The sequence below is a fragment of the Myotis yumanensis genome, unplaced genomic scaffold (assembly GCF_028538775.1).
Source record: "Myotis yumanensis isolate MYYU_CA2020_CCGP unplaced genomic scaffold, mMyoYum1.0.hap1 SCAF_8, whole genome shotgun sequence".
Lineage (NCBI taxonomy): Eukaryota > Metazoa > Chordata > Mammalia > Chiroptera > Vespertilionidae > Myotis > Myotis yumanensis.
Window position 1 is genome coordinate 59,313,556 of NW_027223759.1, and position 25,589 is coordinate 59,339,144.

The 25,589-nt window shown below is 40.1% G+C and overlaps 1 protein-coding gene and 1 pseudogene across 3 annotated transcripts in view; one reads left to right on the forward strand and one right to left on the reverse strand.

Annotated features, from left to right (window-relative positions):
* The window catches only part of GALNT13 (polypeptide N-acetylgalactosaminyltransferase 13), a 491,703-nt gene that overhangs the window by 291,604 nt on the left and 174,510 nt on the right, over positions 1-25,589 (reverse strand). The window lies entirely within an intron of this gene.
* Positions 12,009-12,525, forward strand: LOC139015689 (jun dimerization protein 2 pseudogene; annotated as a pseudogene).

Here is a 25,589-nt window from a genome sequence, read left to right on the forward strand (position 1 = left end):
AGAACTAGTTTCTACTATACTGGGCAGTGAGAGTTTTAAAACATTCTACCATTGCAGAGAAGTCTGTGGGATAGCACTTGTTAGGTTCTCTAAACTGGTCCAAACCAACTTTTGTTATACTGTCAAAGTTCCTTATAAGTATTTTAAAATAAGGTTCTGTTAAGCTCCCTATTTTATTTCTAAGCAAAGATCAAATAATTTTATTAGACATATTTAAGGAAGAATATGACTACTGCAATATTTGATGAAAGATCAACATGAAATAATTGTTTCAAATTTCAGACTCCCTAAAGAGATGTTTCGATAACTTATGAACTGTTGGAGAATAGAGGCTTTTCTAGTCTCTGTTGTTTCCTAACAAAACTTAGTATGATGCTTTGAACAGACTAAGCACTCAATAAAGCCTTGTTGAAACAATAATCTAGTATTAATTTGAATGAAAAAAATGTGTAAATGGCAAATCCCTTACGAAAACAATGCCTTGTTACAATTGCAAACAACTTAGCATGTGATCTGCTATTTGTTTTAATTCATTAAAAAGTTTTATTTATTAATTTACATAATTATTTTCTTACTTATTTCGCTGATAATGGATATGTCCTCTCAAAGTACCCTGTGTCACACTGGGTAGGTCTATTTGATTCTCTGAACCAATTGTTTCCCATACTAAACTATGCCTTTGAATTTAATCTTTATTGTTAATAAAAGTACTGCGACTGATAACATATTTTCATCATTTTTCATTTGTTTAGAACCCATGTAAGGAAGAGGTTTGCTATTTACTGGTATTCCTCACGGTCATTGCCACCAAAGAGTTGATAACTATGCTACTAATTTTAGATTTGTTCTGGAGGCAACGAGAAATTATTAGTAGTATTTGAACTACATCGTATAAGCATAGAATGTTATAATTAATCAGTGGTAGCAAAAGGAATAGTTGTTTATAATAAAACTAGAGGCCTGGTGCATGAATTCGTGCATGGGTGGAGTCCCTCGGCCTGGCCGGTGATGGGGGCCAATTGGGGTCATCTTGCCCAGCCCCAGTCAGGGCTAATCAGGGCTGATCAGGACCGAGAGAGGTTGGCCAGCCACGGAAGGTTGGCTGTGGGAGTGCACTGACCATCAGGGGGTAGCTCTTACATTGAATGTCTGCCCCCTGGTGGTCAAAGCGTGTCGTAGCTACCAGACAGTTGTCCTGTCAGAACAATCACTTAGGTTTTTCTATATATAGATACATATATATAGATGAGAAGCAAGAATATCAGTTGAGAAAATATTGTCAGAGATGATAAATATATTTGTATATACAAGTTTGTTTCTGAGTTTCATATATACAAAAGATAAGAAATATTGAGACATACTTTGTTATTTTTAACTGAGATTGAGATTAGTATTAGCCATTTCAATGCCATTGCCAACTGCCAGTTGAAAAAATGGCATGCCTCTTATGAACTTCTCTGGTTTATAACAATAATATTTACCTTTTTTCTCCACTCTATTAATTATGTTAGTTGGGTATGTTCCAAAGCCAGAAGCCAGAAAGGAAGTATGTACCTAATACTAGGAATAGGGTTGGTGGGGATGAAAACATATCCAAAACTTGTGATTTTATTTTCTTTTAATATGCCACATTAATTACACTGGATGACATACACACACATTTGTTTGGGACATCCTATATATATATAGACTAAAATATATCATCTCAAAGCTGAAAAAAACTCAAATTATTATCTTGTCTAGAACCTTACTAATAAGAAGATAAAACATTATCAAATGTATTTTATAGATATGGAATCTAAAGGAAATAAACCAATTATTTTAATCTATATAATTTGTGATATGTAATATTTAATTTATAAGGGTTTATGCTTAATCTTGAAACCTTTCATAAGGTATAATATAAAAAACATTGTACTTAATATTATAAATATTAAAGCCAATGTATTTAAAATATGTCAATCATTTAACTTCCTAAAACTTATTCAGAAAAAATTATAAATGTTCTAAATGCTCCTCTAAGCAATCCATGTTATTCACTTCTTTTCCAAGTTTAGCAAATAATCTAATACTTCTTGGGATAACCCATGAATAAACAGGACTGCATTCTATTCAGATATTAACAGAAAGCTCTTATTTTCCTTTTCTCCTCTTGCAGAGAGACCATATGCATTATGCTTAATTACAGAGATTTGAAGGCAAGAATTGAGGGTGGAGTGAAAAAAATTAGCTTGTTTGGGGCAATAATTTGGCAATAAATTAAACCTTTTATTTATGTATTTAGTTAGTTAGTTAGTTATTTGTTAATCCTCACCTGAGGATGTTTTTCCATTGATTTTTAGGGAGAATAGAAGAGAGAGGAAAAGACAGAGAGAAACATCGATGTGAGAGAAACACATCAATTGGTTGCCTTCTGCATGAGACCTGACTAGGGCCCAGGTCTAGGAGGATTCTGCAACCCAGGTACATGCACTTGACCAGAATCGAACATGGGACCCTTTGGTCTGCAGGCTGACACTCTCTATACACTGAGCCGAACTGGCTAGGGCCTAAATTAAACCTTTTAAAATGTGTGTTTTTGATCCTTCATTTTTTCATGAATCCCTTTGGCCTGCTAATGAAGCACTTATAGCTCTTTTCAGATTAATCTTTTAATGTATATAATAAGATGTATAGGGTTACAATAGAATCCAGTTAAATTAATACAGTTATCAAAATATATTTTTTAAACTTTGTGATAGAGTAATATAAAATTTTCCCTGCTAACACATCATATAAGATGATCTAGTAGCAAATCTAGTATCTCCAGTAATTTTGAAATAGTTTTTAGACTAAATAATGCTTAAAGATATTATAACACCTGCACTATAAGCTAACAGCTGCAGAAATCAGAGAAGACATAGCCATGAAAGCATCAGTGCAACATTAAATTTGGTATTTATGAACAACATGGGTCAGATTAATCTCTAGATATTTGCAATAGAAATTTTCACTTTCAAAACCTTTTCACATTAGTCACCTATGCCTCAGGTAGAGCTTATAAAGATATTTATCTTCTACATATAAGATTGCTTTTGTATTATTATTATTATTGAAACAAAAAAATACTGAGCTTTTTAAACTGGACCTAGATTCAAAGAAATAGGCATAGATATTGGGAAATTAGCTGATAGGAAGAACTGGACCAGTATACTGACAAAAACATTAATATGCATTAAATTATTTTGAACATAAAATTACTTCATTAATCTTTTTTTATTTAATCCAATACATAAACATAGTGCTTTACGCATATAGGTATGTCATACATAGACTTCTGAAAACAATAATATTAAAGATGAGAACACCCGAGATAACTAGGAGAGGAATAGTTAACATTTAAACCAAGAAAATGTGTTAAGTAAATAATATTTTCCTGCAAATGTGAAGTCAGTCTGCCAATTAAATGTTGTACATAACTACTCAGTGCCAAGTTAAATACTGACATTTATTTGGAGAGAGGAGAGGAGGGTAAGGAACTGGTGGGGAGGAGAGAGGAGAGGTGGGTAAAGGACAGGAGGGGAGATAGAGAGAAGAAAATTGATTGATTATAAGATTACACCAAGCTCAGCTGATGTGGCTCAGTGGTTGAGCATTGACCCATGAACCAGGTCATGGTTCAATTCCTGGTCAGGGCACATGTCTGAGTTGTGGGCTTCATTCCCAGTAGGGGGCATGCAGGAAGCAGCCAAGCAATAATTATGTCTCATCATTGATGTTTCTATCTCTCTTTCTCTCTCCCTTCCCATCTCTGAAATCAATAAAAAATATATTTAAAAAAAAGATTACACCAATTAAAATAAAATATCTTAATTTTTTAAAAAAATTTTTTTTCCTCAACCAAATGTCTTTAGAGTTTACATGCAGTGGTACTCTTAAGACAAGGATTAGGGCTGGCAAATAATTTTTACATATTTGCTACCCTGTTGTGTCTTAATACCCAGGCCTTATTAATCATAAGAATTTAGGGCAGATTCCAGTCAAAATAGCAGCATAGATAAATGCAGTACTCAAATCCTCCCATAACACATCAAAATTATAAATAAACTACACAACAACCATCATCAGAACCTTCTGAAATCTAGCTGAACAGCAGTCCTACAGCTAAGGAAATAAAGAAGAAGCCACATTGAGACTAGTAGAAGGGGGGTGGAGAAGCTGAAAGAGCTGGCCCCACACCCACGTCTGACAGATAAAAATCGGGAGGAATTTTTCTGCTGTAAAAATTCCCCGTGAGGAGCAAATCCTACCCCAGTTCCCCAAGCCCAGTGTTCTAGAGGCAAAAAAAGAAGTCCCATAACTTCTGGCTGTGAAAACCTGAAGCAGGAATTGCGGTTGAGTGAGATAGAGAAGCTACTGGAATCCCATGTTCTCCTCTAAAAGGGCCTAGGCACAGACTTACTTGGACTCACTCCCTCTGAGCTTCAGCTCTGGGTCAGCAGCACGAAAGGTACAAGACAAAGAACTGAATTGTCTGGCATCAGAGCAAGAGCTGGAGGGGCAGCTTTCTTTCAGACAGAAGGGCTGGAAGAGTTCATTGCTCCTTTCTCAGACGCTCTCCCAACACCACCACAGGTGGCCACCATAATTGACCCTCCATCAATCTGATTAACACTGTTGGCCCCACCTTGCTGATTCCCTGAAACCCCATCCCACCCAACTTGTAGGCCCACCCAATCTCTTTCCAGTGGCTTTTTTTGTACTAAAGACCATCATGCTTTGTACTTTCCTAATATCTCTCAAGCAGAATCTGGCCTCAGCATGCCCCATACCTCTCACTGAATGGCCCTAGGCCTGGCACTAGCAATAGAAGACTTGGTTCTCAGCTCGGCCTCTCCCAGGCATCTCCCAGCCCAGCACAAGTAGCAGCCACCTGCAGATTGCCTTGTGAATCATGCCAGGCGGCCTTGGGCAGGGCATCTCCTGGGAAGCCCCAGAATCAGGACACCTGGTAGATAGCATTAGACCAAATCAAAGTACCGCCCAATCACTTTCACAAGCAACACACTCATGGGGTGGACTCAGTAGGCACCAGAGCCCCCCTGAAGTAAGTTGGAACCAAACATAGCTGATCCTCCACAGTTGCCCAGCCAGTCCTCGAAGCTGACTGACCTGAGAGTAAATCTCTCCCACTGATGTACCAACAGCCATCAAGACTCAACTACAAGTCTGCTGGCATGGATCAGTGGTTGAGCATTGACCTATAAACTAGGAGGTCATGGTCAGATTCCTGGTCAGGGTACATAACCAGGTTGTGCGCTCTATCCTCAATGTGGGATATGCAGGAGGCAGCCAAGCAATGATTGTCTGTCATCACTGATGTTTCTATCTCTATATCCTTCTCCCCTTCCTCTCTGAAATCAATACATACATATATATTTTTAAAGACAGAACTACAAGAGGAGGGTGCACCTGGAGTGCCAAGCTCAGATGATCAGAGAGGCTGTGCCACTGGACCCTATAGAATATCTACTGTATTCTACTAAACACAGGCAATGTAGCAGTTCTATTTAGTACATAAAAACAAGCCAAGGGAGAGAGCCAAAATGAGGAGACAAAGAAACATGTCCCAAATAAAAGAACAGAACAAAAGCTCCAGAAAAATGACTAAACAAAATGGAAACAAGCAATCCACCAAATACAATTTAAAACACTGATTGTAAGGATGCCCAATGAACTTATGAGAAAATTAGATGAATTTAGTGAGAACTTCAACCAAGAGGCAGGAAACATAAATATGGAGATATGAAACATAAAAAAGAGCCAGTCATAAATGAAGAATTAAACTAACTGAAATGAATAATAAATTACAGGGAATCAACCTTGGAGTAGGTGAAGCAGAGGATCAAATCAGAGATTTGGAAGATAATGAATCAGAAAACACCCAATCAGAACAACAATAAAAAAATAAGAAACTGAAAAAAATGAAGATAGTATAAGGAACCTCTGGGACAACTTCAAGCATATCAACATTCACATCATGAGAGTGTCAGAAGAAGAAATAGAGCAAGGAATTGAAAATCTATGTGAAAAATACTGACAAACATCTTCCCTAACATGGTGAAAAAAAATATACATACAAGTCTCAGAAACACAGAGTTCCAAATAAGATGAACCCAAAGAGTCCCACACCAAGACAACATATCATAATTAAAATGTCAAAGTAAAAGACAAAAACAAATCTTAAAGTCAGAAAGAGAAAAGCAGTTAGTTATCTACAAGGGAGCTCCCATAATATTGTCAGCTAATTTCTCAACACGAACTTTTCAGGCCAGAGGGATTGGCACAAAATATTCAAAGTGATGATAAGCAAAGACCAAGTTTACACAGCAAAGCTATCATTTAGAATCAAAGGAACGATAGAGCTTCCCAGACAAGAAAAAGCTAAACAAGTTCATCACCACAAAACCAGTATTACAAGACATGTTAAAGCCAGGCGGGGGGGTTGGGGGGGGAATATCTGACCTGGGGGCCATATATGACCCACAAAATCATTTGGTCTGGCCCTGACAAGGCATTATGAGTGAATTAATTAAATGTTTGACCAAATATAGCGGGCTTATTTTTAAGTTGATAATTTTGTATGGCACTCAAATTATGTTATAGTATCCAATGGCCTTTGGCAGAACAAAGGTCCCCCACTCCTGTGTTAAAGGGTCTTCTTTAAGAAGAAGACAAAAAAATTAAAAATAATGAGTAAGAAAATGGCAATAAAGATATATCTATCAACAATTGCTTTAAATGCAAATGGTTAAATATTCCTATCAAAAGACATGCGGAGGCTGACTGGATAACAAAACAAGACCTTTACATGTGTTGTCTACAAGAGGCTTACTTCAGATCAAAAGACACACACAGATTGAAAGTAAAGGGATGAAAAAAGATATTTCATGAAAATAAAAACAAACAAAAAAGCTGGGGTAGCAATACTTACACCAGACAAAATAAACTTTAAAATAAAGACTACACAACAAGAGACAAAGAAGGACCCAGCAATTCCACTTCTGGGTATTTATTTAAAGAAACCTAAAACACTAAATTGAAAAGACGTATACATCTATTTGCTCATCGCAGCATTATATACAAAAGCCAATATAGAATGCAACCTAAGTGTCCATCAATAGATGAATGGATAAAGAAGTGGTGCATATATACAATAGAATATGACACAGCCATCCTATATAATAAAACCTTAATATGCAAATTGACTGAATGGCAGAACAACTGGTCGCTATGATGTGCACTGACCACCAGGGGGCAGATGCTCAATGCAGGAGCTGCCCCCTGGTGGTCAGTGTGCTCCCACAAGGGGGAGTGCTGCTCAGCCAGAAGCAGGGCTCATGGCTGGCAAGCGCAGCAGTGGTGGCAGGAGCCTCTCCCGCCTATGCTGCAGGTGAGTGGTAAGAAGCAAGGGGTCCCATACTACAAGGGCCCGGACTGAGAGAGGGATATCTGACTGCAGCTTAGGCTGGCAGGTGGACATCCCCCAAGGAGTCCCGGACTGCAAGAGGGCGCAGGCCAGGCTGAGGGACCCCCTTCACCCCCAGTGAATGAATTTTGTGTACCGGGCCTCTAGTAAAAAATAATAAGTCAGACAGAGAAAAACAAATGCCGTATTATTTCACTTATATGTGGGATCTAAAAACAAACAAGCAGAACACAAATAGACTCATAGATAGAGAGAACATTTTGGCAGTTATCAGATGGGAGGGGAGTTTTAGGGATGGGTGAAAAAGGTGAAGTACAAATTGAGAGGTACATAATATTCATGGGCTTGTAAAGCACAGCATAGGAAATATAGTCAATAATATTGTAATAACTATGTATGGTATCAGATGGGTACTACATTTATTGAGGCGGTCACTTAGTACTAGTAAGTTATATAATATCTAATCACTTGGTTGTACACCTGAAACTAATATAATATTATATGTCAGCTGTAATTGAAAAATAAAGCATTGTTTCAAGTAAAAGAAAAATATTGAAAAAAAATCAAGTGTAGGGCAACAACAGAAGTTAAGAATACATATTGAAGCTGTGCAGCATTACTCCAAGGGTTTGAGCACAGCAAACCTCCACAGAAGGGAAGAGGGCATTGGCCAAATATTTCATTTCCCAACAGCACTTATTGCTCTTCTCATTGGGAAGGCACTACACTTTGCTACCGTGGAAACTGCCCAGTGGCCTACTTTTATAGGAAATTGTCCAGCTGGATTTAATGGCTGCTCAAAAGAATTGTGTTCCACACAAAAGAAACAAGCTTGAGTAAAACACTAATAATAGCTTATCTATATATAATACGTGACCAATTTTAAAGGTACTTTACATATATCAACTCTGAGATAACTCTGTATGCAACATGTTGGGAAATTTTTTGTGCCAATCTCTGAACAGTGACAAGCTCAACACATAGGAAATAGCAACAAAACTACCACATCAAAAGATATTACTTTTATAACAAGTCAACTGGCAGTCCCATTTGTTGCCTTATATGATTATATTTATATATTACTTTTATTGACTTTAACAAGGAACTTGATATGATGGGGGGGGCAGCGGTGGGAATATTTAGAAGAAGATTACCTTGGTTTGAGCTATGCTCTGAAATGTACCAAGTGTATAGGGAAGTATATGTATGTTGGGCAAGGATATTCGCTGCATTATCATAAATTTTCTCATTTGAAAAAATGAGGAAAATAACCTGTGAAACATCTGGAATCAAATGAAATAATATCTGAAAATTTTCTTTAAACATTACAATATATTCCATAAGTAGATTTATGTATTTTTTATTTAACTATTTTATCTTAATGTGGCAGTTCCTCCAAGAAGTCTTCCCTAAACTTTCATTTTGAACTGTTTTCTTTCATTGTGGTTGCATAATACCTTGCACAAATATTTACAAAAATACTTACATATCTAATTCATCTTCCTCACCAAACACACACAGTGATTATGTACTGTGCATTTTTGTAATGGTAGAGTATAGTATACTAGAGATGCTAAGCAAATATTCTGAACTGTACTAAACTAAAATTTAAAAATATTTAAGAGCATTAGTCCTTATTATAGACAAGCATTCATTATATTTTTGGGTTTCTCTTAATAATCTGTGAAGTCACTATTATTTTTGTTAAAGATATCACTAAAATCACACAAAAGAAAAAGATAAAAGAGCATCCTCTATCCTAAAATAGTTTCTAAAAAATTACAGTTTAAAAGAAATGTTCACCATTTACTGTCTATTTCACATCTCATTTTCTTTACTCATTTTATTTCTTCTACAATTGTGATTCTATTGAAATATAAGTAGCATTATATTATTTTCATTTAATGGACAATGAAATCTTTTTGAGGCCTTAAGTTTAAGTACTTGAATTTATATTTTAAAATTTTCTGCTAGTACTTTTCAAGTGGATGTGTTGAGTATTCTGTTTAGCTTTTGAACAAGCAGTGGGACACAACCCAGATATTTGCTTGGGCACTGCACAGTAAGCAGAGTCATTTTTCTCTACATGGGGCCTTTTAACGCAAAAAAAAAAAAAAAAAGTACCTTCAGCTGTCTACACCCACAGTGTACCCTGTACTCATGTCTTTTACCAAGCACAAGTGATATATTATTCTCAATGAGAATTAGCTGCTTGTTCTCCTGATTATAGAGTAAACGATGCTTCTCTGCAAACATAAATTTCTCTTAGTCTTAATAAGGTTACCTGTCTTCTAAGTACATTCTTAGTTAGGTATTCTTAAAACCACTTCTGATTCTAGAATAGTAACTGTACATTTTAAGCTTTTGGCTACACCAGTGCAATTCCAACAGTGACAGTTTTCAGTTAATTAGGTTAACTGGAGAAGATATTTACAGCATTCAAGGAAATAGAGCCTACAGGGAGCATGCATATCAAATTGGGTAGTTGCTTTTAAACTCCAAAAGATCCATATTATAAAAGACGGTGTACATATCTCATTTAGTCTACCAAAAAGCCTTCACAAAAACAACTGGGCCTTCTAAGGCATACAAAATACAAAACATCTGCCTCGGATTTTTTAAAATAATTTTAATTAGTTTTTATTTTAGAACCAAATTAGTTTTAAACAGAGCCGTCAGGGTAATTCCTACCATATAGACGAGATTGATCAGAAATGACTGCAGTTAACTTGGCTGGGAGTCTACAATTTTTCACAGGAAGACTCACAGGCCTGAGCAGCTGGAACTTAAGCTGTCAAAGCCCCAATTTGAAACCATCCAAACAACCATACACAACTAAGTTACAGCTTTTTTTTTTTTTTCCCCAAACAGAAGCATAAAATGCCTCACTGGCAGCAAGATTCTTTATACTTAGCTTGTGATAACAGGGTTGCCAGATAGGACCTCTGCTTATCTATCTAGATTTGTATAATGAACTCTCAGAGTACTAGTAAGTATCGATTCGTTTAAAGCAGTTCTGTAATGTACATAATCCGTTGAGTTATAGACTGTAGAGCCTTACTGTCATCATTTGGTCATCAAGTCATTAATATCTCGCTGAATATTTAAAATTACCTCAATAGCCAAAACCAGTTTGGCTCAGTGGATAGAGCGTCGGCCTGTGGACTGAAGGGTCCCAGGTTCGATTCCAGTCAAGGGCATGTACCTGGGTTGCGGGCACATCCCCAGTGGGAGATGTGCGGGAGGCAGCTGGTTGGTGTTTCTCTCTCATCAATGTTTCTCTCTCTCTCTCTCTCGCTCCCTTCCTCTCTGTAAAAAAATCAATAAAATATATTTTAAAAAATAAAAATAAATAAATAAATAAAATTACCTCAATAAAGTAAAAAAATAAAATAAAATGAAGGCAGGGGTGGGTGAGTGAGTGGCAAGAGATCAACCAAAGAACTTGTATGCATATATGCATAACCCATGGACACAGACAATAGTGTGGTGAAGGCCTGGGTAGGGGTGGGGGGCAGGCTAAAAGGGGTCAATGGGGAGAAAAAGGGAACATATGTAATACCTTCAAAAATATAGATAATAAAATAAAATAAAAACATTCAGTTTAACCATTACATATCATTTTTCTGACAGAAATGACAATTCTGAAGAAAGGGTTTATACTAGTAAATGAATTAGAACATTTTATAAATGAGTTAGAACATTTAAAATGATTTAATACAATAATCTGTTACAAAATATATCAAAAATGACATGAGCATTTTGTTACTGGCCTTCAATTCTTCTATTTAAAACAGTCAAAAGCATACATTTAATAATAAAATATAATCCAAAAGTATAATGCATGCTATAAAAATGATAAAAGGTAATAACATTTCTTTTATATTGTCTCCATCCCAATGTAGAGATCTTCTCGACAAAAATATTATGAGAAAATTTATCAAAAATCAAGACTAGAGTACTAAACTTCAAATATACTCTTAACAGTAAAACAGAGAAAAGTTTAGATATTGCATATCACACTGCAATATTATACTTTATTTATGAAGTCTAAGATATTTTAAGCAATTTTGTAGTGAAAACAGTTGGCTTTTACTGAATTGTTTCTTTGCTTTCCTGCTAATCCTATATAATAAAAGCCCAGCGACCATAATGGCATAACAACCAGAACGACCAGAGACCAGAACCACCAAGGCCCCTAACCAGGCTGTCCCCAACCCCAGCAAGCAGTTAGGGGATCAGGTAGGCAGGTGAGCAGTTAGGGGCAATCAGGTAGGCAGGCGAGCAGTTAGGGGTGATCAGGTAGGCAGGCGATTGGTTAGGGGCAATGAGGCAGGCAGGCAGAGCCCTGCAATTGATTGCCTCAAAGAGGGAGACCCAGGCCACAGCCTGCAGGAAAGACACTCAGCGTCTGCGACGGGAGGCGCTGGTGGCAGTGGACACCGAAGGGTGGGACTGGCGCCACGGCGGCTCCTGAGCGGGAATGGCACCTGCAGCCTGGCCCAGGCCCCAGGGTCGCAGCCTCCCCGGGCGGATTTTGCAGGGCTGGACTGCCAATCCTCCTGCCATGATGCCTGGGCAGATCCCAGACCCTTCCATGACTGCAGGCTCTCTGCCAGGGCTCAGACCCCTGACCGGACTCCCCAGCTCAGCCCTGACTGCAGAGGAGCTGAAATAGGCTGACATCCACAACATTGGGGCCATGATCGCCCCTTTGCACTTCCTGGAGGTGAAACTGGGCAAGAGGCCTCAATCCGTGAAAAGTGAGCTAGACGAGGAAGAGAAATGAAGGGAAAGGCACCAGAAAAAGGACAAAGTGGCGGCAGGCCCATGCAGGAACAAGAAGAATGAGCGGAAGGAGTTTCTGCAGTAGGAATCTGAGTGGCTGGAGCTCATGATGCGGAGCTGAAAACCCAGATGGAGGAGCTGAAGCAGGAGTGGCAGCAGCTCATCCTGATGCTCACCGGCATCACCCCACCTGCATCATCAGGACCGACACTGTTAAGACCCCCCACTCAGAAGGCATCCCACTGCTGAAGAAGCTGGAGAAGAAGTGACCATGGGCTGAGAGGAGAATGAGAAGGAGAAGGAAATAAGGAGAGGGAGGACAAACAGGGTCCCAGAGGGCTCTTCCTTGCTGCATGAAAAACTCTTCAATGAGGCTCATCACAGCCAGCATCAGCCAGGGTTTTTTGTGAAACTCAGATTAGCCACACCAGGGGAAGAAACCCAGGCTGACGAAACCCAGAACCAAGCGCTAAGACCAAAGTAGTCCTGAGGGGGGCTGTTCTGCCTGGGGCCAGGCTTGCAGGAGGCAGGACAGAGGCTCTGGGCCAGAGAGACACCCAACCAGGCAGCTGTGGGCACTTCTCTGGCCTCTCTGCCAGGGCACCCACCCAAAGGACCTCCAAACAGCCAGGAAAAGCCATGAGTTGCAACCAAAATTATGGCTGAGTATGGAACTCAGAGTGAAACTGCAATCTGCCTGCCCCCAGCCCTGACCCTGATCCTGGTGCAAGGCTGGATAAGGGCACAGTGCCAGGCCCTGCTGTACCCACCCACCATGGGTCCAGCCCAGAATGGCATCCGGGGCACACCCTTGCCGGACCAGCTGGAGTTGAATGGGCATGAGGTATGGGCGCCCTTCCCAAGCACATACTCACTGAATGTTTACAGACTGGCTGTCATGGCAGGGCTTTCAACTGCACATGTTTTTTATACTTTCTTTTTTTGAAAATATATTTTTTACAAAAGTAAAAAGATTTTATACAAGCAATATATAAGTGGATTTCTATAATCGATGTGATACAGTATAAATATGCAATGGTTTGTTTGTTAAGAACAGATATTCAGCAGTTATGGCCGTTGCATGTAACTTCTAAATACTGTAGTCTCTGAGTGTTGGGGGTGGCAGGGGCAGGGTGCGACACATTTCCATCCTGGTAAACCCTTCATAGTACTCAGTTCTGTATTGCTCAGTAAACATTGCTCTTACTTAAAAAAAAAATAAAAGAGGGAGGGCCAGACACCGGCCGGTGATGCTCTGGCAGGTGTGCGGCCGACCAGTGATCACCCCGCAGAGGGAGGCCCAGGCCAGCCAAGCCATTGCACCCCACGCCTGTTGCCTACAGAGGGAGGCAACTGGTGGCAGGGGAGGGGGGCAGTGCTGCACAGATGACAAGCAGTGGTAGTGGCAGGAGCAGGGCAGCTGCCTGCAGCCAGGGGAAGGAAAGCCCTGATAGGCCCTGATCTCAGGCCAGGCCTAGGGACCCTACCCAAAGGGTCCTGGATTGCGAGAGTGTGCAGACCGGGCTGAGGGACCCCCTTCCCAAGTGCACAATTTTCAAGCACCAGGCCTCTAGTCTATATGTAAAAGCCTGAGCCGTTATGGTGGAACGACCGAACAACCAGAACAACCAGTCACTATGACACGCACCAACCACCCGATCGTCTGATCGGGGCTTGCTGGCAAACTTCCCAGTTCCTACCACCAGTCAGCAGGCACCGATCACCTGATAGGGAATGGGGAACCAGGGGTGGGTGGTGGCGGATGGAGACAGCACCAGGCAAAGGTGGGTCTGGATGGGGGGGAGGGCCAGATGCCTGCAGCTGGGGGAAGGAACGCCCCAGCAGGCCAACCTCCTGGTCCCTGAAGAATTTTGAAAAAACTCTTTCTGGGGAAGCTTTTCTTTCCCCTGAGTGGCACACAATTGAAAGGCACTAGCTGTGGAGCCGCCTGCCATGGAGCCACCCAATCACTCCCTGCACCCAGTCGGATTGAGTCTGGCGCGAGGCGCAACAGAACACCCTGAGCCACTGCCCACAGGTGGGAAGCTGGTGGGGTGGGACATGGACACAGGGTCCTCAGAGCTGGACCACCCAGTCCCCAGCGTGCTCTCCACCTGGAGGCATCCAGCTGCAGACCTACGACCCCATTAACTGGATCAGTGGTGGGATGGAAAGTGACCCGGGAGGGTGAGGAAATGAAACTTGGGGCGAGTACCACGGGTGCAGTCCCCATGACCTTCCCCTCCCAGGATTATGCTGCGCTCCCTAACCTCCCACGCGCCAAGAGATAAATGTGGATTCACAGAGGCAGGCGCCCCAGGAATTCAGCTGGGGGGACGAGAGGAGTTACTTACTTCTGACACCCCCACCCTTTGCTTTAAGGCTGCGTTCTCCTTCCCTAACACATGTTGCTTGAAGTACACGATGGTTTGTGTTTAGAGATGCGATAAACGTGGGGAAAGCAAAGTTTTGTGCTTTAGAACAAAAGAGCCTGGAGTCCTTGTGAGTGTCTCTCTCTCTCTCTCTCTCTCTCTCTCTCTCTCTCTCACACACACACACACACACACACATACACACACACATGCACACACACTCACTCCTTCCTACCCTCTTCCTTGGCCTGGCGAGTCTTCACACAGAAAGTTAATCCTAGCTCCTCAGAACAAACCCTCGCTGCAGTGTCCTCTGCTTTGTTTTGTTTTGTTTTTTCTCTCACAAGGTTTTTTTCTAACCTCTAAACCGGCAGTCAGACATCCCCCGAGGGGTCCCGGATTACCAGAGGGCACAGGCCAGGCTGAGGGGCCCCTCCCCTAGTGCAGAAATTGAATGCACTGGGCCTCCAGTAATATTAATAATTCTATATTAATTAGTCTGGTTCATCAAATTAAAACACTGAGCAATTATGCAAAAGATTGTAATGAGAACATCTGTTATTTTCTTCCTATTACAAAAACAACACACACACACACACACACACACACACACACACAAAACATCTTATTCAATATGGTGGGTTACATTTGTAATTGCTGCATTTTAGATTTTTAAAATTTAAAGTATTATTGATGTATACATATTTGTGTTGGATAATTGTGACAGACATGTTTGTCCAAAATGAAAAACATTAAGGGCATATAAGTGAGTAGGATAAATATAAACTATCCTAATTGAGAAAAGTTATTTTTACAAAGGTAAAGAATATTTGAGTTGAATATCCGGAGTGATTTCCTGACTATGAACAATAAATGAATTATGGAACAGCTTCCTGAGACTGTGGAAGAAGCTTAATCACAGAGGCTATTTTAAAATAGACTGGGGAAACTGCTGAAGATACATTTTGTAGGAGAGGAAATGTTGGTTTTCAAAAGGATAGAATGAGTAAATCAAATTTGGTATTTTCATGGGCTTATATTTTGGGCTTGCATTGTTAAAATAAATTTTAAATTGCAGACAGCTAGCATTTCTCATCCCTCACCCCCAGTCTGTGTTGCAGAAACTCTATTCCAGACAGTGGCTGAGAGGCCTCAGGATTACTCTTTTATGCAGCCTCCACTAATAGGTCTACCATAGGAATGGCAGGCCAAAGAAACATCTGCAGGTCAAGAATAATGGGGCCTTATCACATTTGCCCCCACCTCACTCACAGGGCAAGCGTTCTATCCTAGGAGTGGAAAACTAAGAAGACTGGAAGGTACCACCCCTGCCCAGTGTCCTGCTTATAAAGAAGTGATACTTTTTACTTATTATTTCATTTTGGGGGGTAGTATCTATATATATAAAAAGAAGTAATTTGCAAATTAGCTGGGACACTGTAATGTCACGACTGCTCAGGAGGAGGCTATGTGTGCAGGTGGTCGGGAGGAGACTGCTGCGCGGTGAGGCAAGCCACGGATGGTGCAGGCCCGCAGAGAGCAGGGAGCAGGACCTGTCCGCAGAGAGCAGAGACCAGGGCCTGCCAATCGCTGCTGCAAAGAGGAGGCCTGCAGAGAACAGAGTATGCCAGCCGGGCGCACCGACAGTCCCGCCTCTGTGGGTGAGCTGCAGAGGAAAGTGTTCCTCTCACATTGATGTTTCTCTCTGAATTTCCCTCTCTCTTCCATGCTCTCTAAAAATCAATAGAAAAATATCCTCAGGTGAGGATAAAAAAAAAAGAAAGAAATATCATATCCTATGAAAGAGACATCTTAAAAATGCCTAAAGAATATTGTCATTTTTTTTTGTGAAGGGACTGGAGTCCATGTTGATGAAAATACCTTGGTGGCTGCAGCGGCCAGCAGTGGCAGCAGCAGCGGGGTGATGGGGGCAGCGCCTTCCCCTGATCAGCCCAATCGCCTCCTGCAGAGGGAGGCCAGACTGCGGATTAGTCCCGCTTCCAGAGGGAAGCGGGCCTAAGCCGTCAGTTGGACATCCTCTGAGGGCTCCTGGATTGGAAAGGGTGCAGGTTAGGCTGAGGGGCCCCTGCCCTGTAAAGGAATTTCGTGCACCGGGCCTCTAGTTGCATAATAAAATTATATAGGTTTCAAGTGTACAATTCTATGATACATCATCTGTATATTGCATTGTGTTCCTGCCACCCAAAGTCAAATCTCCTTCCATTGCCATATATTGGACCCCCTCTACTCTTCATTACCCCCATCCCCTTCCCCTCTGGAAACCACCATACTCTTGTCTTGTGTCTATGAATTTTTATTTGTTTGTTTGTCTTGTTTGTTCATTTGTTACTTCTACTTTTATATCCCACATATGAGTGAAATCATATGGTTCTTGATTTTTTCTCTCTGGTTTATTTTGCTTAGCATAATATTCTCAGGATCCACCTGTTTTGTTGCAAATGGCAGCATTTCATCTTTTCTTATGGCTGAGTAGTATTTCATTGTATATATGTACCACATGTACTTTAAACAATCCAATTAAAAAACGAGGAAAGGACATGGACACACTTCTCCCAAGAAGACATACAAATGGCCAACAGATATATGAAAAAAAATTCTCAACTTCACTAACTATTAGGGCAATGCAAATCAAAACTACAATGAGATTTCATCTCACACATGTTAGAATGGCTTTATCAACAAGACAAGTAATAGCAAGTGTTGGAGAGGTGGAGAAAAAGGACCCCTCATTCACTGCTGGTGGGAATATAAACTGGTACAGCCACTATGGAAAATAGTATGGGGGTTGCTCATAAAATTAAGGATAGAGTTACCATATGATCCAGCAATCCCTCTTCTGGGTATCTACCTGAAAAGCTCGAAAACACTTATTCACAAAGATATATGCATCCCTAAGTTCATTGCAGCATTATTCACTGTGCTGTGGTCAAGACATGGAAACAACCAAAGTGTCCCTCAATAGGGGTGTCATCTTTGAGAGAAGCAACCACTGCTCGGACCTCAGCTACAGAGCAGTGAAGCACAGAGATTTTGCCCAGGTAAAAGGCAGGTCACAAGAACAGAGATCTTCAAAGATCTCCCCAAAGGAACTGACTTTGTTTAGAATAGAGTGTAGGGATGATCAAGCCTAAAGGCTAACTTTCTCTATAACAATTTGGAAGGGAGCAACAAGAGGAGAATATTAGCTCCATGAGAGTAACAAGCTAAATGACAGGTCAGCTGTAATTTACCATGGAGAACCAGGTAAACAGAGAGTCAAGAAACACACTCCTGAGTTCTGAAAAAAAGCAAAGACCGGCCTCTAACTCTACTCCTGCAAAGCAGCCTGAATTTAACTGGATCAAAATATAGAGCAATTTATAACCTTGGGCATTTTAAAAAACAATAGCACAATCAGTTTGCAATTAATGCTGAAGAACAAAAACAGCCCTGATAATTCTTTCCAAAAATGCTTTCCAAAATTGTTCTGATATTTTATTTTAAAACAAGCACTATTGCCTGTACTTTTTTATTGAATTTATTTGTGTGACACTGGTCAACAAAACCAACCAGGTCTCCAGTGCATAACTGAATAACTGTGTACAGAATACTTTCCTAGAAAACATGTAAATAATTTTATAATATACTAGAGGTTGGGTGCACGAAATTCTTGCATAGGTGGGGTCCCTAGGCCTGGCCAATGATCAGGGCCATCAGAGCCAGGACAATCAGGGCCAGGCTGGAGAGGAGGCAATGGTCGCCGGGCCAGGCACATAAGTAACAGACACTGGGTGTCTACACCACCATCGTCGGCACCCCACCACCACACGGTTCCCTGCCTCCCCCCCCTCCTTCCCTCACCACCGCGCTGCCACCATGGCAGTTGGGCAGCGGGCCAATCAGGACTTGCCGGTGGAGGGGAGGGACAGGGCACAGGAGGTTGGACATCGGCCCCAAGGAGGGAGCCGGCCCTCAGCCCCCCTGGGAAAGGGGTTGCATCCACCACCACCTACCCCTGGCTCCCCATCCCAGCCCCGGGAGAGGGACTATGGGAGGTTGGTCAGCCGAGGGAGGTTGGCTATGGGAGCACACTGACCACCAGGGGGAAGCTCCTGCATTGAGTGTCCACTCCCTGGTGGTCAATGTGTGTCATAGCGACCAGTCATTACAGTTGCTTAGGCTTTCATATATATAGATAGAATATGAAGAGTCGTAGTATGTTTAGTGAACAAAAGAAATTAGTGTCTGAATATAGATAAACTTAAAGTATGGAACAGTTTTTTCTTCATATCTACTAAAGGTAAAATAAAATAATATAATATTGAATACTAGAGGCCCAGTGCACAAAATCGTGCGCAAGTAGCTTGCCACCGCTTGCCACAGCTTGCCGCCCCACCCGCTGCCACTCATTGCTCACTGCCCCACCCACCACCTCAAAACACTCACCGCCCTGCCCACTGCAGCTTGCAGGCCAGGGGGTAGGGACCAAGAGGTGGTCAATGCACCTCATGCTGACTGGTTGAGCAGTCATTCCAGTCATTACGCTTATGATCCCTGGCCTTTTATTATATAGGATCACAGAAGAGATGAAGGCCAGGGTTACTTTTGCAAATTCTATTATAGATTCAAGGCTATTGTGTCTTATAGTGTATAAGACACAGCCTGTGGCCACTTCTGTTCAATACATTTTCACAATATGGTAAAACTTTGCACACTGCATTATAGTTATCTATTTACAGTTATGTATAATCTGCTTCACTCATAAAGAATATAAGGTAATTTACAGAGACAATTAAAGTTCTCTGATACAAAAGAATTAATAGAAGTGAAACTCATTAATTAGCATAAATCCATGAATAATTTCTTTAAAAATACTATAAGGTTCAACATAATTACAAAATTGGAACACAAATTTAGTTCTGACTCTTTTTTTTGGACAAAAGAGAAAAGGAAAACATCAATAGTGATAGATTCACACTTTTTATTCTAAGAAAGTTACACTGTTGCTCTGAAGATCAGCCTATTCTGGCACTGAGGTCTGACAGAAGAATCCCTCTCATGTTATTCTTGGACTATTGAGAAATAACAGGAAAATGGACCACATGTATAGTCTCATCTTTGATCAAAATTATAAATTTGAAAATTATTGAATTTACACAATTATTTGAATTGTTTTAGGGAGTCCATGTATTAATATGCTAGAAGACTATAGATCAAGCTAACATAATCATATTTTAAAGGAATAAAGTCTTTCAACTGCTTAGACTTAGGAAGCGGGGGTGGTAGACAAATTAATAGGAAACTTAGACAAATGCACTTATAATGATTTATAATATCAAATCATAGTCTCATTAAAATATAATAAATTTGAAAAAACCCTGATAGACTTGTGAATGTTAAAGATAAAAAAGTCCCTGGAACAAAAAAAGTTCTTTGTATAATAAGAATATAGTAAATGCTATGAATTTTACATACATGTGCCTTCAATTAATATGCAGTATATGTTGAGATTTGATAATTCAGACTTTTTTAAACACTCATGTACCATAGTGTTTATCTAAGGCTTCACTGATGTGTATAACAGTCTGAAAAATTAGCTTGTGGGCCATCGATATATGTACTTTGTTGGGAAAGCATTTTTGACAAGCAGCCAAGGTTTCTCAGTAGTGTGTAATCTGCACATTCTCAGCAATGCTCACTTCCTTTCAGAAGAAAACAATTTATCCTTTTTTTTTCCTTATCAGGAATCTGAATTCACACCTGCAAACATTTGATATAAATAACTAAATCCTCTAATGAAAAAAAATTGATGACAGAGTGCATGTGGTGAACTAATGACATCTATTTCATCACCAACTAGATTTAGTTTTTTCTTCCAGAAAGATGTTTCAGTTGTGTGCATTGGTGTATCTATAGGTGTATTCTATCTTCTTAGCTAATAAAATTACTTTCCTGAGAGCATCAATCGGTTGGGTCCCTGTATGTTATGTTTATAAAATTTTAAGTTTTAATAGGTATACCTAGCTTTAGTAAATATTTAGTTTCCAAGTTGTAATTTAATCATTGGTATTCTAAAAATGCTTTAAAGTATCACCAAAGAAAATTCAAAGGTAAATCCTCTGTCCAGAAAGTTACACTTATTGTTTGAAAAAATAATGAGTGTTCTGAATAAAGATGCATATAATCAAAAGTTTATGCAAATGTATTCGTAGAGTACTGACTATACTTATAAATGCATAAGTACTCTTATCTATAGCTAAGACAAACCCACGTATGGAGGGATTTCTCTATGGAATATTGCTATATATTCCTTACTAAAAGGAAAAAAGGTATGGTCAGATTTATATTACAGCTTGCTGAAATGTTGTCTAATGACAATGGGCAACAATTACAGCATAACGTGCCAATGTCTGCTACTAAAAGCACTGTCAAAAATGAAACAAGCCAAATTACAAAGCACTTAAGAAAATATAATTTTCATAAATGAATTATTCATCAGATTAAATTCAATGGTGGGAGAGAAACCCAATATGCCAAAAGCTTAAAATACATCATCACATGTAATCCTCACAGAAGATCTGTTGTATGAACAATGAGGAAACTGAGGCTCAGGGTTTGGGTACCCTGCCTGAAGTCTACTTCACTTAAATGATGGAAGAAGGTATCAAACCCAGGATTCTAGGACCCTGAAGCCTTTAGTCCCTCCTTCACACTGCACCTCATCAGGTAGAGCACACAGACTCTTTCACTCCTTTCTGTCCCTCATAAAGTCAGTGAATTTGGAATGAAGCCGCCACCTGTGTTTTCCCCAATTTGTGCATATGGATGTCATTATTTCCACAACTAGCTTTTGTGAGGCTAAGCTGCACCTGAAAGTAACAAAGGTTCACATGAACAAAGAAGTCATTCACACATGACTCTTACAGGTTATACTAAAATCATAATTTCACTTTGTTTTAATTAGCAATTAGCACTAATCCACATTTTCAGTTGTCACTATTTCAAACCTAAGCAAGAAAATAAAGAACATTTTTCTATTATAAATAAATTATCTAAATTGGCACTTTTCTTCCATTAAGAGTGTTTTTAGTTTTTGAGCTTAGTACTACCAAACATTTCTATTTCCTGATCGGAGGAGTGGGGTTAGGGTGGATAACACAGCTGAGCAGGAATATAAATATAGATCAATTGTGTGGAAATGGATTCTCTGGCATTTTCATTGTAGAAAATCATCTATAGGAAAAAGTGCAAGACCAATAACTAAGCATGACCTTGAAATTACTTGAAAGCAATTAAATTGCCTTAGTGAACAAGAAAAAAGAGAGTGACAGAGAATATCGGGATTTCATTCTTAAGCAAGAAACTTGATGTGAATGTTCAAAATTGATGCTTATGGAAAATAACTCAACATATAAAAGATTTCTGAACAATTTCAAATACAATCTATACTAATAAAGGGGTAATATGCTAATTAGAGCGGACATCTTCCAGATGACCTTCTGGCGTCCTTCTGGACAAAGCCATGGTGATGGGGCCAAGGCACAGGTGGTTAGGGGCGATCAGGCCAGCAGGGGAAAGCAGTTAGGGGGATCAGACCAGCAGCGGAGAGCAGTTAGGGAGATCAGGCCGGTAGGCAGGTGAGCAGTTAGGAGCCAGGGTTGCCAGAGGGCTGTCCAACTGCTGATTTAGGCCCAATCCCTGTGGGGTCCCAGATTGGAGAGGGTGCAGGCTGGGCTAAGGGCCCTCCACCCCCACCATGCACAAATTTCATGCACCAGGCCTCTATAATAATTGATCTATGTTGAGGAATAGAAAAAGAATAACATCGTGAATAAAGAAGGAAGTATTTATAATACATGAAGTTTTTCTTAGGCAGCACTGATAGCATGAAACCTTACCTGAACTTTACCAATGATCTTCTCTCTTATTTTAGCCACAAAAAAAAATCCTGTGTTATAGCTGGCATGAAAGATGGATTTGTTTTAATACATGGGTTTTTCAACATTAATGATAGAGGTAGGTAAAGGCATTAGTATTATAGTAAGTAGTTTTAGAATATAATATCTTTAAGTGTATTTAAGTAATTTGGGGATTATATTATACTTAACTTAAAATTAATTTCCTAGAATTTGGTCCACTTACCTTAGAGTCATAATATTGTTTCATGGATCGCAATTTAGACAGACCTGTCATACTCAAAATATATCAACCTAATTTTTATAAAACACAGGTAGCATTCATACAGTAGAAACTATATAAACCAAGAATCATGTCAACCAGTTCAGCAAAAAATTTTCCAAGGTAAATTCATAATTAGCTTATTGTAGAGAGAATGTCCAGGAAAATACAAGGAAGTTAATAAAAATGATTTGCTAATGTGCTTTAACTTATTACAATAGAAAGTGACATCTATAGTTGAAATATTACTTTTGGACTATTACTGACTGGTACTCTAAAAACAGCAACCAATAAATAGTGTTTAAGCTAAATCTCCCCTACAGTAAAAATTGAAAAGTATATACAGAGGCAGCCTATTTGCATAGTGTAGCTTTCCTCAACCTGCCCTCCATTCTCACCAGATGAACCTGTCCCCTTTGGTCTTTGGGTTGAGAATATGGCCCTTCTCCCTTCCTACTATCCACAGAAACATCAAGATTGAGTTATTCTTCATGACATGTAACATTCCTTGTCCAGGACTCCCCAGCATTGGCAATCTGCTTTGATATTAAAGCCTGCCATGGTCACCCCTATTCCCACACCATCACTTTTTCCCATTGCTTCACTTCAGCAGGGACTGAACTATAAAGTGCTGCTACTGCTGCATAAAGGGAAATGGCAGTCAGAATGTGGTTATCCGATGAGAGGACACAAAGGCGCTGCTTAATTATCAGGGGCACCAATCATTATAAAAAGGTGAGTCCCAAACAGACGTATCCATGCATCAGAGAGCAGAGGACAGAAGGAAGGTATCTCTCATCTTCTAAGTTCTCCTTCAAAGCCACTTCCTCAAGGAAGAGGATTCTTTCTCCAACTCAGAGAGCTGAACAACAACAGCACTTATTTCTTGAACCAATCATTAGATATTTGTTATTTGTTCCTTTGAGGGAAGGAATTGTTCGTTATGCTTCACAACTTATAATAAAGTTGCATACAAGGTATGCTGAAAACACATGTGCCACTGCTACCTCAGAAAGTGAGGGTATTAAAGAATTTTACATGTCATTAATTTTCAAAGTTAATAAAATGAAAATGCAGAAATTTTGTTTTAGTGTCTGTGGAAAATTTTTTATTTTCTCTTTTGAAACATTTTGATATAAAGAATTTATAAAATGGGCAAAAATTTCTTTATATATCACACAGAAATCTCAACTGCTGTGAAATATAAAATAGAGGAAAGGTTTTGTTTTGAAGACACACAGCATTCAGACCAAATGTCAGCCCAGTTGTATCTTTGTTTTATGACCTTAGGTAAGTTATTTTACCTCAGCTTCACTTTGTACAAAATGAAAATAATGAATTTCATGAATGCTATATTATTTTAAGAAGCAAAGGAGGCAATTCATTAAATAAATATGTATCGATTACCTATCACGGAGACCAAGATGGCGGCATAGGTAAACACCGAAGAGTGCTGCCGCAAACAACCACTTCAAAAATACAACTAAAAGACGGAATGGACATCACCCAGAACCACAGGAAGGCTGGCTGAGGAGAGACTCTTCAACTAGAAGGAAAGACAACAGCATACCGAGGCTCAGAGGAGGCGCAGTGTGGAAAATACAAAGGTACAGAGGTGCGCGCGCAAAGCGGGCTGGTGGCTGAGGGCGCGGTTGTCGTTTTCAATCAGGATGGAGTCTCAGACTCTGAGCTCCAGATCCAGGCAAGTCTCTAGGGACTCAGACTCAAACGGGAGAGGCGGGATTGTCTGGCATCAGTTGGAACGTGAGGGCAGCTTTATCTCCGAGGTTTGCAGTCATTGCTGGGATTCTGAGAAGCAAAGCCTCTGGGAACGGGACTGCGAGTAGCCATAACTGCTCCCTCCGCCTGCCCTGTTGACCTGTGAGACCCACCCCGCCCAAGCCCTGCACAGAGCCATTTGCTGGATAGCCTCAGGCAAAGGCTAGATTAGCACCTCTCCAGAGGACAGAAGTTTTCCCGGCAGACACAGCTGATTCTCACAGCCAGTCGGCCTGGTGGTCAAATCCCTCTAGTATTAACTACAACAATCAAGGCTCAACTAGAACAAGACTGCGCACAAAGACCACAAGGGGGTGCACCAAGAAAGCATAAAAAATGCAGAGACAAAAAAACATGACAGAAATGGAGGATATAGAGCTAAAAAACGCAATTTTGAGGGCTTGCAATAATGTGCTAGAAGCTGCCAATAAACTTGATGAGAGCCTCACGAAAACTAATGAGACCCTCGATGCTATGATAAAGAACCAACTAGAAATTAAGCATACATGGACTGAAATAAAGAATATTATACAGACACCTAATAGCAGACCAGAGGAGCGCAAGAATCAAGTCAAAGATTTGAAATGCAAAGAAGCAAAAAACACCCAACTGGAAAAGCAAAATGAAAAAAGAATCCGAAAATACGAAGATAGTGTAAGGAGCCTCTGGGAAAGCTTCAAGCATACAAATATCAGAATTATAGGGGTACCAGAAGATGAGAGACAGCAAGATATTGAAAACCTATTTGAAGAAATAATGGCAGAAAACTTCCCCCACCTGGTGAAAGAAATGGACTTACAGGTCCAAGAAGCACAGAGAACCCCAAACAAAAGGAATCCAAAGAGGACCACACCAAGACACATCATCATTAAAATGCCAAGAGCAAAAGACAAAGAGAGAATCTTAAAAGCAGCAAGAGAAAGAGACTCAGTTACCTACAAGGGAATACCCATATGACTGTCAGCTGATTTCTCAACAGAAACTTTGCAGGCCAGAAGGGAATG